Source organism: Lepisma saccharinum, chromosome 14 (assembly GCF_977018435.1).
Source record: "Lepisma saccharinum chromosome 14, izLepSacc3.1, whole genome shotgun sequence".
NCBI lineage: Eukaryota > Metazoa > Arthropoda > Insecta > Zygentoma > Lepismatidae > Lepisma > Lepisma saccharinum.
This window is the reverse complement of record NC_139242.1, coordinates 79,849,519-79,867,228: the sequence shown is the minus strand read 5'-3', so window position 1 is coordinate 79,867,228 and position 17,710 is coordinate 79,849,519.

Sequence of the window (17,710 nt, the reverse complement as noted above, 5' to 3'; positions counted from 1 at the left end):
TCAGCTTTTATCTCATATCGCCTTCCCTACTTTACTCGCATCTTATCTCTATCCCACTCATCTCCACTCCTCGTATCTCCTTTCCTGTCTTAGATTTCCGACTCCACTGCAATCGTCTTTTCCTTCTTCTCTTTTCTCTCCTTTACTCTACTCTCCACTCCCCTCTTCTCGTCTCCTCTTCTCTCATCTCGTTTTCCTTCTCTTTTCTCTTCTTTGCTCCATTTTCCTCATCTCTCCTAGAATCTTCTTCCATTCTCCTCACAACATCTCCTCTCCTCGTCTATCCTTTCTTTCTTCTCTCCTCTACTTTTCCTCTTCTCCTTTCGCTTTCTCTTTCTCCTCTTCTTTGCCACCTTTCGTTTTCTATCACCTCTTTTCCTTTCTGTAGACTCATCAGCAATGAAATACTAGAAAACCTATTTTTTTTCTTTGAGAAAGAATTTTGTCACTTGCGATATAATAGTGATATTTTTTAATAATTTCATACGATAATACTTGTTTTTATTTCTTTCGCGTATTTTATAAATATCTATTGTGCATGTGGCAACCCTGAAATTGAGCCTAACTGTACACGCAACCCACCAACGCCTTGTGTAAATTGGGTTGCCTAGTTTAAAATGTCGTTGTCCTAAAACTTTTGAGAGACACTGTACATCAATGATTCACAAAATCATATCAAGAAAGTCACAGAATATAAATATGTCACCCCAAAACTCGCAAAGAACATTTATCCTTATTTAATCCAGTCCCATGTTACCTGGTTACAACCGGTAAACCAACTTTTTGATATATGTAGAAATTGGTTGAAAATTTGAAGTTGTCGGACATCTTTTCTTGTTTTGCTTGCATCCCTACATTATTGTTTTATTTCTATATTATAAATATATACAATAAATAATAAATGTTACGGTAAACTAGGTGAAATTTTCAGAATACGCCAATGCTTTAATACTGACAATAGTTTCAGTAATTTGTGGTAATTACTGTAAAAGAAGTGATATTTGCAAATGAAACTGCTACAGGCCATTACAAGAAAACGAAAATGTCATACCGAAACAGTGGTTTAGGAAATAATGTCATGATTGGGCCCCTTCTGGAGAAAATTATCGTTTGACTGTCCTTTCCAGAAAGATACAGTAACATTTATATTATAATCACAGACATGAGGTTATATTGAAAAATAAATCAGCTACTTACCAAAAATTGAGGACTCTTCCGTTAGCAAAAAATTATTTTGTAACTGAAAGGAAGTTATTTACTTAGTTTCTTTTATTAAAAAAATATTTCCAGAATATTATGATGTGATTTACCATCTTAAATTTCTACTTGGAATTAAACAGTTACAAAAACATAGAATACATATAGCAAAGAACCACACACGCGCGCGAGAGTGTGTGCATGTACGAATGACCGTTTCAATGGCATTTGCTCCTTCCAGCGCAGATCATTTTGCAAATAAACGTGCGTCGCCTAAAGAACTAAGGGTCTCCGAGATATTCGTTAGTGTTATCGCACAGTTGTTAGCCACACAATTGTATGTATAAAAAACAATAAAAATGCAGAAAAGCACACGAACAGGTTTAAATTGTGGTACTGAAAATTTTAAAGGGGTTCAGTACTCTACAAAAAACGTCCATCCAAATTGTACCCTTTATGCATCCTTAAACAATTTAACAATTCGAGGAGATTATATTTGAAGGATTATAAAGGTATGAAATGTAAACCTCGATATTTTTCTGCGAAGAAAAATAGAACTGGTGCATAAAATATTCAATTTTAACATTTTTTATGTTATCATATTAATTCTCTTGTCTCTCTTAGATGCTATCATGAGAAAAGAAAGATATCTGCTGTGCACTAACTTTGGATCTATCTCTTTTTAGGAATGGTAAAGCAAAAAGTTCGGAAGTCATCGTTGATTGTTTAAGTACCTTACACTGTCGCCCAGAATTTAGAACTTTAGCAAATAACTTTTTTGTTGTTCGTATTATCTAAATTGTTTACCGGGAAGCAATGTTGCCTACCAGTAATGTGCTCATTTATTATGACGTTAAGGTATATAGAATAAATTGTTTACCCCTCCCTTATTGTCCTCTGTTTCTAAACGCGTCCTTCCCGGTGGAAACTGTTTTATTCTTTTCGTTATGGTACACATAATCTGCCTTGTTCATACATTCTTCAATTTCATAAATGGTCCTCTTATTTCTAATGTTTGTGCTGGTCCTGTATTCTCGGGTCGCCGTGACTCATACGACACTCCTTTATTTTTTTATTACTACATTTGAACACAGTATTGATATAAGCCAAAAACATTTCATGTGACTATTTCTGATCGTCTTAGATGCGAATTTCGAACTTATACATTAAAGGTGTCCCCTCCCCTCTCCTACAAATAAATCCTCCATGAGAAAGGAACAGTCTCTTCAAACCTCACACATCATTATACTTTCTCTCAGAAGTTCAAGTATGACAATATAAAACTATTTTTCGTATCAGTCAAAAATAATAAGAAATTGGAAATATTGATTTGTCTTAGCTACATTTTGGAAACCATTGTACATTGCGAAGAAATTAATTTTGTTGCTTTAGAATTTCTTTATGCTAAAGTTTTGTCACATAATGCAACATTTCCATAACATGAAAGAAAGCAAATACATTGTCCAAACTCTGCAAACGATCTGATGAGGTATCTAGCTAGAGAATATAAAAATTTAACAGAACTAACTATGGACAAATTTCTTTTAAAAAAAACATGTTGCAAATTTTAAAGCATTCAATATATTGGACTTTTTCAAATTTGGCTTGACATTTGTGGATCTAAGTTGAGTATTTAATTTAAAACCAGAGATAATCAATGAAAAGAGTAACTCATTTTACAAACTCTCAAAATTTTCAAAATTACGTAACTTTAAAGCATCTAGTCTTTTCTCATAAACATTTTACACAAAGAATCAGTTGCTTAGTGAGAATATATGCAGCAAATATGGTCGTAATCAAATGCAGTGGTGGCAGATAGTGAATTATTTGATATGGGATGATCCACATTGATATGCTAAGATACAATTAACAGTTTTAAAGCTTTACTGAAATGAAATTGAATATCAGAAGTTGGGCTCCCCTGCGCTAAATACTTAATGTCTATTGGGATGCTGTGATAGTTCACTTAAGAAGAAAGCATGTCTTGACTTGCCAGGATTAACGTTGAATATACAATTATTGAATACATCCTCACATATACTACAGTAATAACACCAGAAACTTGATGTTTCGTTGAAGCTGTATGGCAACATACTTATAATTATTTTAGTTATAAAAATCACATTTATGTAAATTGTATGCTGCATTATGACCAATTGATGTTTTCTTTCTATTGTGTATTTTATGTTCTTTTCATTATGAAGTTTGCATCCATGAACACAGAATCAACTATGTATAACTGAAAATCTCAACCAACAGGTACTGATAAGTTCTCGTGTATGTATTCTGTATATACCAGAGTAAATATGAGTATAACATTTATTATTACGGTAAATGTTATTTAAATTCATAAAATTAAATACCAGCATTAGAGCAAACATATAATATATTGATTGATTGATTGAATTGGTGTTTTTAAGTCCACTTTATGCACAGTGAGGCTAATCGGCACTGGACCTACAGTTTAAAGTGGGATCCGAACCAGTATGATCCTCCACCGAGTATCGAACCCGGCACCCCTTGATTGCAAGGCGGAGACGCTACCACTGCCCCATCAGGGAGGCCTCAAACATATAATATATTATTACATCAAACGGTGCATTACATGCATTGTCTCTAACTTGAAATAAATTTCAAGGTTGGAAACAACCAAAAGATGTTTATACTTCTGCAAGCAAATTGCCATTGGTTCTTTTTCCAGTGGACAATACACTAATCTGGATCAGTCATTTTTTTAAATCTGAGTCCCGGGAAATGATTTATAAATGGACTGCAAGGTACATAACACGTATGTGTGTGTATGCATGCATGTATGTAAGTTATGCATGTATCCCGTAGGAAAAGTACGAATATTTTATCGTTGAAGTTGGCAACAGAGCAAAAGTTGGATTGCGAATTGAAGCAGAACGTCCTGTAGCAGTAGCCAATTCTCTTACTGTGATCCTGTTGTGTATGTACGCATAGGTTAATTTATGCACACACGCAGGTATTCATAATATAATGTTTATCATGAGGATTCATAGAACAACCATTTACACTAAACTTACAAAACCATGTCTAAGATGGCTGAACGTACAATTTCTAATACACAAGTTTACAAACTTTTTAATGTTGATTCACACTTAACATTCCCCCACCCCTTTGATTTAATTATATTTCAGTCCATCAGGAGGTTTTCTCTGCCGAGAGAACCTCCTATACTGCTGCTGTTGCTGTTGTCGATATAGGCTGCAGTAATTATCTTAATATGACGTAGACGGGTCGTCGTCTGGCGTTCAAACTTCAGCCCCCACAGTACCACTGTTATTGTTTCCATTTCTCCCAATAATCCATAAGTCTTCATCGTAAAAAATTGATGCGCTGTCTTGACCTGTATCTGGCACATGTACTCGTTCATCATTACCTTCCACCTTCTTCTCACTTTCAATATGATATATATCTTCTTGTCTTGTATTCATTTCAACTGATTATCAAGCACGACACGGTTTCTACCTTCAACATTCACCTGCCATGTAACTTTGCTTTCCGTGCTATAACTTTTACCTTGACATACCTCAAAGCATTCCTCTTGTCCTTAAATGGTAGCATAACCCATACAAAATCGTTTCTTTGCTACAACGTTTCTTCTGTTTTATCCTTTTCGAAGTCTTGGTCTACTGTTTCTTCCATTTGGGCATCAAATTTATTCATGGTAATGTAGGAAAATAGCATTTTCTGTGGCGCTTTGTCACAGGATCTCAGTAGAAAATTTCTCGATATTTCTTTTTTTTTAATTTCGTCTATTACCATCTCTTTAATGCAGCACCGCCTTAATTCAATCTCTAATAGTTTATACGTATTTTGAATAGGTACATTTAAACAACTGTATTTCGGTTTTCCACTACATTCCCACCTAAGAGTCCTCATAAAAACCCTCACCTGCAAGATAGTAATTTCAAATTAAGGGGAAGATTGACGGTTCGCACCACTTGTACATTTATTTCAATGTCGACCGAATGAACACTATGATATGATCCTCCCGAGCCATATCAAAGATTCGGTCATATTTAGTATTATTCTTAATTATTTTACTTTTTATATTCACTATAAAAAACGCTATGAAAAATGAGATATTTAATAGTTGAACTAATGACCTAATTCTGTCATTCGAGAAGTTTAGAATTTGTTATTTGCAAGCTTCTTGAAAGCAAAATCTTTCATTGTTGACAATTAGTCAAAAGTATATGTTCTCAGTTTTAGAATCAAACTATTATGAAAGCCATAAGAGCTAAATTTCAGTTGGAGTTATTAGTAATATAAGCCTTATGGACATTGGAAAGAAGTAGCTTGGTTCCGTTTGTATATTAATGAACGCCAACAATGCGTCTTCAACTCTGGTGAGAAATCGTCGTGGCGATCAATCAGCGCCGGTGTCCCCCAGGGATCCGTCCTCGGTTCACTCCTTTTCTCTCTGTACATTAACCATATTCCTGACGCACTCGAACACTGCAAATATCACATCTACGCAGATGATGTTCAGCTGTATTTGTCCTTTCCTCCAAAGAATATTGAAAATTCAATTCGCGATATAAATTATGATCTGAACAAAATCAGTACTTGGTCAGCTAATCATGGGCTACTAATTAATCCTTTGAAAACACAAACTATTATTATAGGTTCACAAAAAATGCTTTCCGCATTTGAAATTTCTTCCCTCCCGCCCATAATGGTCTTAGGGAAAGCTATTAAATTAAGTAAAACAGCCAAAAATCTGGGCATATTGTTTAATCAGCATCTCTCATGGTCAGATGACGTAAATTTAACTAGTAAAAGAGCCTTCGCTGCATTACACGCTCTTGTTCGGCTTAAACATTTTCTACCCGTTAGCATTAAAATCAAACTGGTGCAAGCACTTGTTTTTCCACACTTCGATTACTGCGATTCTGTCTATTCCGAATTACCAGATGATCTCACTCAACGTCTTCAACGAGTACAAAACCCCTGCGTCCGCTTTATTTTCGATCTGAAATATAGCGATCATTTATCCGTTTTCTTTACAAAGCTAAATTGGCTCAAATTAATTGATCGGCGAAAGGTACACAACCTCACCCTTCTCTATAGGGCAATCAGTTCAAAGGAACCGGCTTATCTCTCGAGCAGATTCTCAATGCTTTCCGAATCACACAGACTTGACACCAGATTGCGAGGGAGATCTCAACTACTCATCCCCATTCATAACTCAAATTTTTATTCAAAATCTTTCACCGTTTCTACTTCTCGTCTTTGGAACTCACTGCCCCTCGAAATCCGGAACTCATCTTCAGCAAATGTCTTTAAGACACAATTAAAACATTTTTTATTGGGCACAAATAGTTAGCACATTATATTTTAGTGATAAATTGAATACAGTTAAGCGCAGAAAAACACTGAAAACCCTTATTCACCTTAATATTTCAAATCCCTGACTACTGTCATGAATATCTGATTGTGTGTGTGTGTGTGTGTGTGTGTGTTTTGTTGTATGCTCGTGAGTATAGGTTAGGTTTTTATTCCCGTAGGCTATGTATTTTTTTCTTATCATTTTTTTCTGTATTTTTTTCTTTGTAATTTTATATTTCTCTTTTTATATTTTAATATTTACCTTTCTATGTAATGGTTTAAATGTTGTTGTAAACATGGTTAAGTGGTAGAAAAGGCTACAAAGCCTTAACTTCGCCATGATAAACAAGACGCAATAAATAAATAAATAAATAAATAAAGTTTTTAAGAATGTGACAACTTTATAGTAGAGAATATTATAGAAACTTTAAGGATCATAACTGTTGTTTTAGACATAGAAAAATGAACCTTATGGAACATACTGTTTAATCTTTAGAATATTGCCATCATACACAAATTAGTTCTGCATATCACAGCTGTAGCTATGTTTATCTTTTGTGTCACGGGAGGCTCTCTGCTTGACATGCGGGGGTATAAATACAGCAACGGAACCTAATTCGGGGGCATTTTCATCACCGACTCCGATGGATTAACATCTTAAATCCTGACCTACTTTTGAAATGACTTACGACATTCTCCTATAAGGCTGTCTCCCCTTACGATGTTTTTCTGTAAGGCAGCGATCGTCTCCATCAGTGTAATCTACTACGACCTGCTCTCAGTGTAATCTGCTACGATGTTTTTTAAAACTCATGTGTGAGTAGTGGAAATTAGTTGTTTCTACGCCGTACTTGGTACGAGCCCTTTTTTTTTTGGATTTAACCTCAGTGGTAGCATATTTTGACGATTTTTTTGTTGATTTTATAGCGTTTGACGACTTTTCAGTGCAATTTTCACCGCATCTAATTTTTTTCCCACTCGCACTTGGTACGAATGCCACGATCTTACGTGATATAACTTAACGTATTCACTTTTGTAAATTAGTTGTTTCAAAATAATACTTGGTACGAGCCCCTTTTTTTATGGATTTAACCTCAGTGGTAGCATATTTTGACGATTTTTTTTGTTGATTTTATAGCGTTTGACGACTTTTCAGTGCAATTTTCACCGCATCTAATTTTTTTCCCACTCATACTTGGTACGAATGCCACGATCTTACGTGATATAACTTAACCTATCCTTTTTTCTTCTTATTTTTTTTACGATCTTCAGTGATGTAACTTAACCTATCATTTTTTTTATTTGCGATCTTTTACGCACCGAACTAACTTACATTGGACTCCGTTTGTTTTAATATTTCAGTATTTTAAAGTTTTCACATATTTTATATAACCTAAAAATGTGTTGATTTTTTTTTAGTATGTGGCATTTTTTTTACGAATTTTAAAACTGTTCCGTCACCCTCTCGTTCTTCACGTCGTACGCGAAGGACTTCTCTGCAATCTGGATGACGCTGCACACGGTATCCTCGGGCAATGGACTGTTGAACTCGCAAACGATAGTAGTGCAAAATAGACAGTTCAGCAACCGAAAATGGTGAATTTTATGCTACCTTAACGAAAAAGTGTGTAAGGCAATGCGAAAATGATGAATCAGCGTAGCCTTTTACGAGCTAATTTAACCCCACACCCTACACCCCCAACCCCAATCCTATACCCCCACCTCTTACTTCTTACCCCTACCTCTTATAAAAGTGGTGAATCAATGTAGCTTTTTACGACTTAATTTAACCCCACACCCCCTCACTACTGGTTAACAGTATTGAATAATAATAATAATAATAGCTTTTTTTGAGTTAGCGTAATCATTGACATGTTTGTCAGTATACAGCATAAAAAAGCCATGGGCCCTCATCGTAAAAAGCAACGCTGTTGTTTTAGGCACTTGCCTTAGAAGTGAGTTGTTGTAATGTTCGTTTCCCCTCTTCTCTTGTGAAAGGCTATGCTGTTGTTTAGACACTTGTCTTAGGGTGAGTTGTTGTATTTTATTGCCCGAAATATAGCTCGGTGGCCCCCAAACAGATTTTTCGTAAGTCTTACCGTTTCCAAGATACCCCGTTTCCGGTCGCCATTTTGGATTTCCGAGCATACGTTCTATTCATACTGTTTCTCACATATAGGCGTACGTGATGAATCCGCAAACAGATTTTTCCTAAGTCTTACCGTTTCCAAAATAACCCCACTTCCGGTCGCCATTTTGGTTTTCCGAACACAGGTTCTATTCATACTTTTTCTCACGTATAGGCGTACATGACGAATCAGCAAACAGATTTTTCCTAAGTCTTACCGTTTCCAAGATAACCCCACTTCCGGTCGCCATTTTGGATTTTCGAGCATGGGTTCTATTCATATTTTTTCTCACGTATAGGCGTACATGATGAATCCGCAAAAAGATTTTTCCTAAGTCTTACCGTTTCCAAGATAACCCCGTTTCCGGTCGCCATTTTGGATTTCCGAGCATAGGTTCTATTCATATTTTAGTCACGTATAGGCGTACGTGATGAATCAGCAAACAGATTTTTCCTAAGTCTTACCGTTTCCAAGATAACCCCACTTCCGGTCGCCATTTTGGATTTCCGAGCATAGGTTCTATTCATATTTCTTCTCACGTATAGGCGTACGTGATGAATCCGCAAACAGATTTTTCCTAAGTCTTACCGTTTCCAAGATAACCCCGTTTTCGGTCGCCATTTTATATTTCCGAGCATAGGTTCTATTCATACTTTTTCTCACGAATAGGCGTACATGATGAATCCGCAAACAGAGTTTTTGCTAAGTCATTAATTGGAGGGTTCTATGACAACCTATATTAATTCTCGTAAGAGAACAGAAAACACAAAAAAAACAACAATATTGTGGTCACTACAACAAATAGTCTTCTTCAACCCCTATCCAACAAACCAAAAAATCATCATCCTAACTAGAACCATGTAACTATCTACCATCTGTTAGATGTTTTGTGAACTAAGTGGTGCTTTGATTGTGTGTAAAAAAAATACAATGCTTTTTGCACTTGGTTATCATCACCTAACATGTTATTAATAGTTTTTTAAAATTAATTACAACTGAAAACTAATAATTAATATTATCTAAAGTTACTAATTAATATTATACATGTAATTGATATAATTTTTTGTTCTTGTTGCTAGTGTTGAGTCATTATAGTTGTTGCAAAATATAGCTCTCGCGTATGACAGTTTCTGAGTTTTGTTGGGTATATATAGACGAATCGAAATTTTACTTGTTATGTTAAATTGTATGTTAGGGTACATGGTAGGAGAAATCATTGTATATTAGAGCGCTCTTTTAATGATTTGCCTATAACTGCATACAGGCAGCCGTAATTTAGCATAAAATATCCTGATCCTGTTTCTTCTAGCATGTGCGACGTTTGTTGTGGTGGGATCATTGGGGGAAATGTGATTCTCCCATGATGTCATCTAACTTACTAGCATATGCGATACGAAGAACAGGTGTGTATGTGGCTTACTAGGATTAGGCTCATGGTAATGAGGTCCTAGTAGCTGAAACGTTGTCGGGGTATTTTGCAAAAACAGTTAACAAATATAATATATTTTTTTTAATTGAGACATTAGATGGATTTTACAAATATATTTAAAAAAATAGGTTAGGTAATTGTGGCTTCTACAGCTCGCCAAGCAGGGTGCTTTTGCATAAGCTCTTATCAGTCTGTAAGTTGTAATATATCAGCAACAAGCAACCTGCGCTAGAGGTAGATGCTCTTGACATTGTGTGTTCATGAAAAATAAAAGCTTGAGTAAATTTAGCTAGTTTTCGAGTAACTTTTTTTTTTCTCTTGATATTGTGTTTTCTGATTAGTTAAAAAATACGTAATGTGATGACTCATATCTTCTGATTGCGCGACAAGTTATTAGGTAATGTGATGGCTCATATATTCTGATTGCGCAACAAATTATGATGTAATGTGATGACTCATATCTAACGTGGTCTCTTCTGATTGGTGGAAAAATACGTCATACTTAACGTGACCTCTTCTGATTGGAGGAAAAATTACGTCATAAATAAACCGAGGTTATATAAGGGGTGCACAGAGCAGTCAGTCACAGTCCGCGAGAGCAGCTTGAAGAGTACGGACGTCCTGTCGCAGTGTTCCTCGTAGATTTGCTTTACATGGTGATATTTTCTATTTGATTTTTAAAAATTGTATTCACAGTAGATTGAATTCTTGAGTTTTGTATTCGCACCCAAGAAATTCTATATAAATAACATACCTGAAATTCTATTCACAGTAGATTGAATTCTTGAGTTTTGTATTCGCACCCAAGAAATTCTATATAAGTAACATACCTGAAAATTGTATCGCTATATACTAGACTTTTTGATTTCTGTGATTTTGGAGAAAGCAATGGCATCCACCACCAGTTTCAATCGTAAAAATGATAAAACTGAATGTGTTACTTGTGGGAAGCTAATCTCAAGGAACAATTTATCGGTACACAGGGCAAGATGTAGCGAAACAAGTTCGAGAATTAATCGTTCGTTACCTTCTAAGCCTTGTGCTCGATGTCGAAAAATGATCAGCATTGCAAATTTAAGTAAACACCTCAAAATTTGCAAACCATCGACCGGACAAGCATCGAAAAGGAAAATCGATAATTCAGAAACGGAAGCTTCCACTTCCAAGCAAATTAAATTATCTAATGAACGCAAACCAATTAGATCTGGATTCAACTCCAACTCCAGGATTTTTCAATTAAGTCAGAACCAGGCCGTGACATCCTTAGTTTCTTGGATGAAACGAAAACATCTGTACTAAATATGTTAAAAGATAAACTTGAAAACAACTCTATAAAAGTATACGTTGTTCTGTTTTCTGAATACGAGAAAGTTGATGGCACAACGAGTATTTTTTATCATCGTACTAAAAACCAGACTCTTTATTTTGCTGACTTCGAAAATTTAGACAACTTCTATTATAAAGTTACCAATAAACTGGTTAAGAAACATGACGATTTCGAGGCTTAAGGGTCGGGATGGTCTCTGTGTGGAAGTCCTCACACGTTAACTGTTTACGTGAACCAATTCTCGCCTCTTCGTACTTCCAGCTACGTTCCTCTTCCACCGAACATTCAACACAAGAGGGCTGTGTTAAATATACAGAACAGCGATAACAAGTGTTTCCTTTGGTGTATATTGGCTGCACTGCATCCTGTTTATTGCAAAAATAATCCACAGTGGGTTGGACATTACAAACAATACGAGTCCGAGTTTGAAAGTGTAATGTCTGGCATCGAATACCCGATGACCATTTCTGATATATCAAAATTCGAAACACGAGCACGAGATGCAGAAGGAAAACGCTTAATCATCAACGTGTATTCCTATACGTTGGATAAACATGTCGTGCATCCCGTCAGGATAAGCGATGTGGACGATGATGATGCTCGTGTGATTAACCTTCTTCTAATTTCAAACGACAGTGTTCACCATTACTGTCTCATTCGTTCACTATCACGCTTCGTCAGAAGTCAATCAACCAAGCATGCAAACCACATCGAAGTTTGCCCAAGGTGTTTGACCACGTTCGACGATCAAAAACAACCCAATTATCGAAAATACACTGGACGTCAAATTGCTATCGATAAACTTGTTCAACATAAAATATATTGCGGCAACAACAGACCGGTTCGAATGTTGATGCCCGAAAAGAACGAAGTGGAAGAATTCAAAATGCACAAGGCATTGTTGGAACATCCGGCCATCATCGTTGCTGATTTCGAGGCGTTCCTCAAGCCACTCTCATACTGAGATCCGGATCCCGAAGTTTCTTCCACTACACCTTACCAGCTTCACGAACCAAACAGTTTCGGTTACGTTGTCGTGCGATAGGATAAAATAGATGAACCATACGTATACCGAGGACCCGATGCAATCGAACGCTTCTTCGAAAAGATGATCGAGGAGGTTGGGAAAATTGGATGCATGCTGGAAACATCGAAACCGATGCTTCCGTTATCTGCTATCGAACTTCAAAATTACTATGACACTGTCAAGTGTCCTGTGTGTGATAACCACTTCACAGACGACAATCGTAAAGTGTTTCACCATTCGCATACGGACGGTCGCTTCATAAGCGGAATCTGTAATGCATGCAACCTCAAAATCCAAAAACCAAAATTCGTCCCCATATTCTTTCACAATGGCTCTAATTACGACTTTCATCCCTTAATTAGGAAACTCGGCTACGACACTCAAAAAATAGATATTCTTGCTCAAAACGAAGAACGATACATCTCTATAAGTAAGAAAGTTATGATTCCTGAGAATAAAAATACCATCGAGATGAGGTTTCTGGATTCATACAGATTTCTCTCTGCCAGCCTGGACGCTCTTGCCAGCAAACTTTTAGATGAACAATTCAAAATTACAAAAGTTAGTTTTCCCAACGTAGACATAGAACTCGTTAGACGTAAAGGGATTTATCCTTACGAGTATGTTAGTGATAATTCTAAATTTAATGACGACGCTCTCCCACTTCCAAGAGAATTTTACAGCAGACTCAGAGAGAAAGGAATTACGGACGAAGAATACCAACACGCGCAACTCATGTGGGAGAAATTAGAATGTAGGACACTCGGAGACTACCACGATTCCTACTTAAAATTAGACGTAACGATACTCGCGGATGTTTTTCAAGCGTTCAGGAAAACGGCAACGAATATTTATAAATTAGATCCAGCCTATTTCTACAGCCTACCGGGATTAGCGTGGTCAGCAATGTTATTCCAGACAAAGGTCAAGCCGGAACTGATATCGGACGTGGACATGTTACTTTTCATCGAGAGGGGGATTCGGGGCGGGATGGTACAATGTGTACAGAGATATGCAAAAGCCAACAACGTGCACATGAAAGAAGAGTATGATTCAAATCGAGCATCGAATTACATCTTCTACGCCGACGTTAATAATCTCTACGGACATGTCATGGTACAGAAACTCGCGACGAAAGACATGACGAGGAAACCCAACGACGGAAAATACAGAAACAAAATCAACGTTGCAACGTTGTAAGAAACGACGTGTATAAATAACGTTATGACGAAACGAAATCGAAGACGAAAATCTTAAGATTCGCGATTCAACGTTTCGGTAAACGTTCTTATACATACTTAAACATTTCAACGTTTATATAAGAACGATAAAACGTACTGTGATACTCATCTTCACGATTAGTCAAAAACGTATCATTCATTCGCTGTTCATATTTTCCATCCTTAAATTCTAATAATTATGTATTTTATCTAACAACAGATTAAATTAAATACCAAACATTATCGAGAAGCAATTCTTAAAACATTATACTAAAAATATTAACATTATAATAAGTGTCCTTCCATAGCCATTTCAGTCTTCAAACCGCTTCCAACAGCTTCCGTACGTTGATTCGCGATTAAGTTTCACATCCATATAATACTAGTTTGATTGATTTAGTTTATTTTTTTCGCGTTTTGTGCCTCTTGGCTAATTTGCGAAGATGGGGATGAGTGATGAAATGATGAAATTGATGAATGGACATTCACAAACAACCAAGCCCGACCGGGATTCGAACCCGGGACCCTTGGCGTCGCAGCGCGATGTGCTAACCACTCGGCCACAGGGTCGGGCCCATATAATACTAGAGGCAGAATTAGTTTTGTATATTTTTAACTTTTTAGTTTCTTAGAGAGAATTAACATGCATTTCCTGAATTAGGCCTACTTTTTATTTCCTCTTTAATATAATTTTCATTTGTTAATATCTTATATCAATATTTCATGATTTGGTTGCCTGCAAAAGTTAATCCATTTATCTCCTTGTTAGTAATAGTATTTTATTTATATATCATGTCAGGTTAGAAAAAAAGTTCGCGCCTCAGTCAATGCGATAAGTTGTGTAATAATGTTATCTGTTTCCGCGTTTGACTCATACCAATCGTACGTATATCGTCTCCTTCCTTCCCTCGCCTCATGAAGCTCGTCCATTCTATCGGCTAACATTTTGCCTGCAGCCCGAAAAAGAGACTCGGGATTCTGCAAGTTTTTCATACCACTTATTTTGCGAAGATTATCCATAAAAAATCATCTCGCACGGTGGACGAAATTCAGGCACTATTTTGCTTAACTCAACGAGCCTCGCAACATCCTCACCTCCGTCGACTGTGTACTCAAAAATCTTGTACAGCAGTTCAAGTGGTAAGTCAGTTATACAAGTTGTCATTTTTACAAGATGTTATTTAAATAGAAGTTTCTCGGTATTTATATATAAATTTTAGCATGCATCCAATTTTTCCAACCTCCTCGATCATCTTTTCGAAGAAGCGTTCGATTGCATCGGTTCCTTGGTATACGTACGGTTCATCTATTTTATCCTATCGCACGACAACGTAACCGAAACTGTTTCGTTCGTGAAGCTGGTAAGGTGTGGTGGAAGAAACTTCGGGATCCGGATCGCAGTATGAGAGTGGTTTGAGGAACGCCTCGAAATCAGCAACGATGATGGCCGAATGTTCCAACAATGCCTTGTGCATTTTTTTAATTCTTCCACTTCGTTCTTTTCGGGCATCAACATTCGAACCGGTCTGTTGTTGCCGCAATATATTTTATGTTGAACAAGTTTATCGATAGCAATTTGACGTTCAGTGCATTTTCGATAATTGGGTTGTTTTTGATCGTCGAACGTGGACAAACATCTTGCATGCTTGGTTGATTGACTTCTGACTAAGCGTGATAGTGAACGAATGAGACAGTAATGGTGAACACTGTCGTTTGAAATTAGAAGAAGATTAATCACACGAGCATCATCATCGTCGACATCGCTCATCCCGACGGGATGCACGACATGTTTATCCCACGTATAGGAATACACGTTGATGATTAAGCGTTTTCCTTCTGCATCTCGTGCTCGTGTTTCGAATTTTGATATATCAGAAATGGTCATCGGGTATTCGATGCCAGACATTACACTTTCAAACTCGGACTCGTATTGTTTGGAATGTCCAACCCACTGTGGATTATTTTTGCAATAAACTGGATGCAGTGCAGCCAATATACACCAAAGGAAACACTTGTTATCGCTGTTCTGTATATTTAACACAGCCCTCTTGTGTTGAATATTCGGTGGAAGAGGCATAAGCTAAGTACGTGTTGCTAGAAGGCCTTCTTCGTTGCAAGTCACCTAACCCATTCACTAAGAAATAAGAAAAAAAAATATTGACGTACTGAAAAAAGTTGACTTGTTCACCGAGTTCAGATGTTTACTCATTGATGACTCCGTCGTTGTCGTCTATCAAAAAACCTAAGTACCTTGGAAACAGTGAGAGTTATCGAAAAATCTCCCCTTGTCGATTTTTTTTGGTGACGTAGAGTACGCGTAGAAAGGTCGGGTTTAGTGTGTTGGTCGAGTCTCGGTGTCCTCTGTCCTCCCATACCAAAATAAACATAGGTCGTCATGGATCCAATTTTTCATCAATCGAAAATTTTCTGTCCAGCGTTAAAAAAATCTTACATTGAAAATATCTCGAAAATGGTAAGAGTTATGGAAAAAAATATATCGAAAAACACCCCCATCCGGTATCTTTAGATACCCCCTGTCGATTTTGGAGGTGTAGAATACGTATACCAAGTTTTGGTGGTCCTGGGGTCAAGGGGTAAGAAGTTAACCCACCTCCCAAAACTTTGATCACTCGTAACTTTTGAACGAATAGTAGAAAGGTCGGGTTTAGTGCGTCGGTCGAGTCTCGGTGTCCTCTGTCCTCCCATACCCAAATATACATAGGTCGTCATGGAACCAATTTGCGTCATGGAACCAAATGCGTCATCCGGAGCATGGAATTGAGAATGCCGGTGGTGGAATACGAAACAAACTACGCCCTCAAGTACAAAGCGGAGATCTTGAAAAGTCCACAGGTGCCGATTCACTTTCACGGTTACCAGTGCGTGCAAAAAATAGCGTCAGGAAGTCATCTGGAATTTGACGTGACGACGCAATTCAACAATATACAGTTCGACATGCCAGATTTCGTCATTGTACTCTTTCAGACCGGGAGGGACAAGAATCAGGAAAAAGATTCCAGCAAGTTCGACGACTGCAAGATCAAAAACGTTTATCTCAAGAATGGCAAAAACGAAGTGTTCCCGCGCGAAAATTACAACCTCGACATGACAAAAGATGATTACCTCAAACTTTACGAAGCGTACTCTGCTTACAAACGCGTGACCGAGGGAAACGTCGACATGTACTACACGCCCAGCGAATTCAAAACCCACAGACCCATGTTCGTCATCAACACGACGAAGCGGAAGCAGGTGGTGGTCAACGATCGCACCAACATCAAGGTCGTCTGCAAGTTCCACGAAGCGCTGCCCGAGGACACCGTGTGCAGCATCATCCTGGTCGCCGAGAAGTTCTTCGCGTACGACGTGAAGAACGAGAGGGTCACAGAAAAGTTTTAACAGGTTTTTTAGATAAGAAGTTGCACAATCAGTTACAATAAGAATTTGTACTGGCACAATCAGTTACAATGATAATGTGCACAATAAGAATTTCACCAGTTATCAGTTACAATGTCAATTTCATCAGTTTTTTTGCACTATCAGTTACAATGTCTTTTTTCATCAGTTTTTTTTGCACTATAGCACGAGACAATCAGTTACAATGAATTTTTTTTTGCTTTCTCATTTCAGGTGCTGCAGAACAACGAGCACACACACACACACACTAGAAAAAAAGCATTCAACTTTATTTGTAACACACATTCTCCATCTTCATCAAGAAAGTATTATAATAAACATAATTTTTTATCTATCTCACAATAAACTCTATATCAAAATACAACATCAAATTACACTAGAGTTGTTAGTACACGTTGCATGCATTACGGAGGTCCTCTGGAAGTTTGAGAAAAAAAACACGTAAAACTCTACAGAGGTGTGGTTATCTAACCGCAGCCGTTAGAACCTTTTTGGGTTGGGCACCACGCACCCTGGCGGGGTTAGGGGCCAGGAATCCTAAAAAAAACAATTATTATTATTTGTTTGTTTGCTTGAAAAAAACACACGTCACAATACAGAAATAAT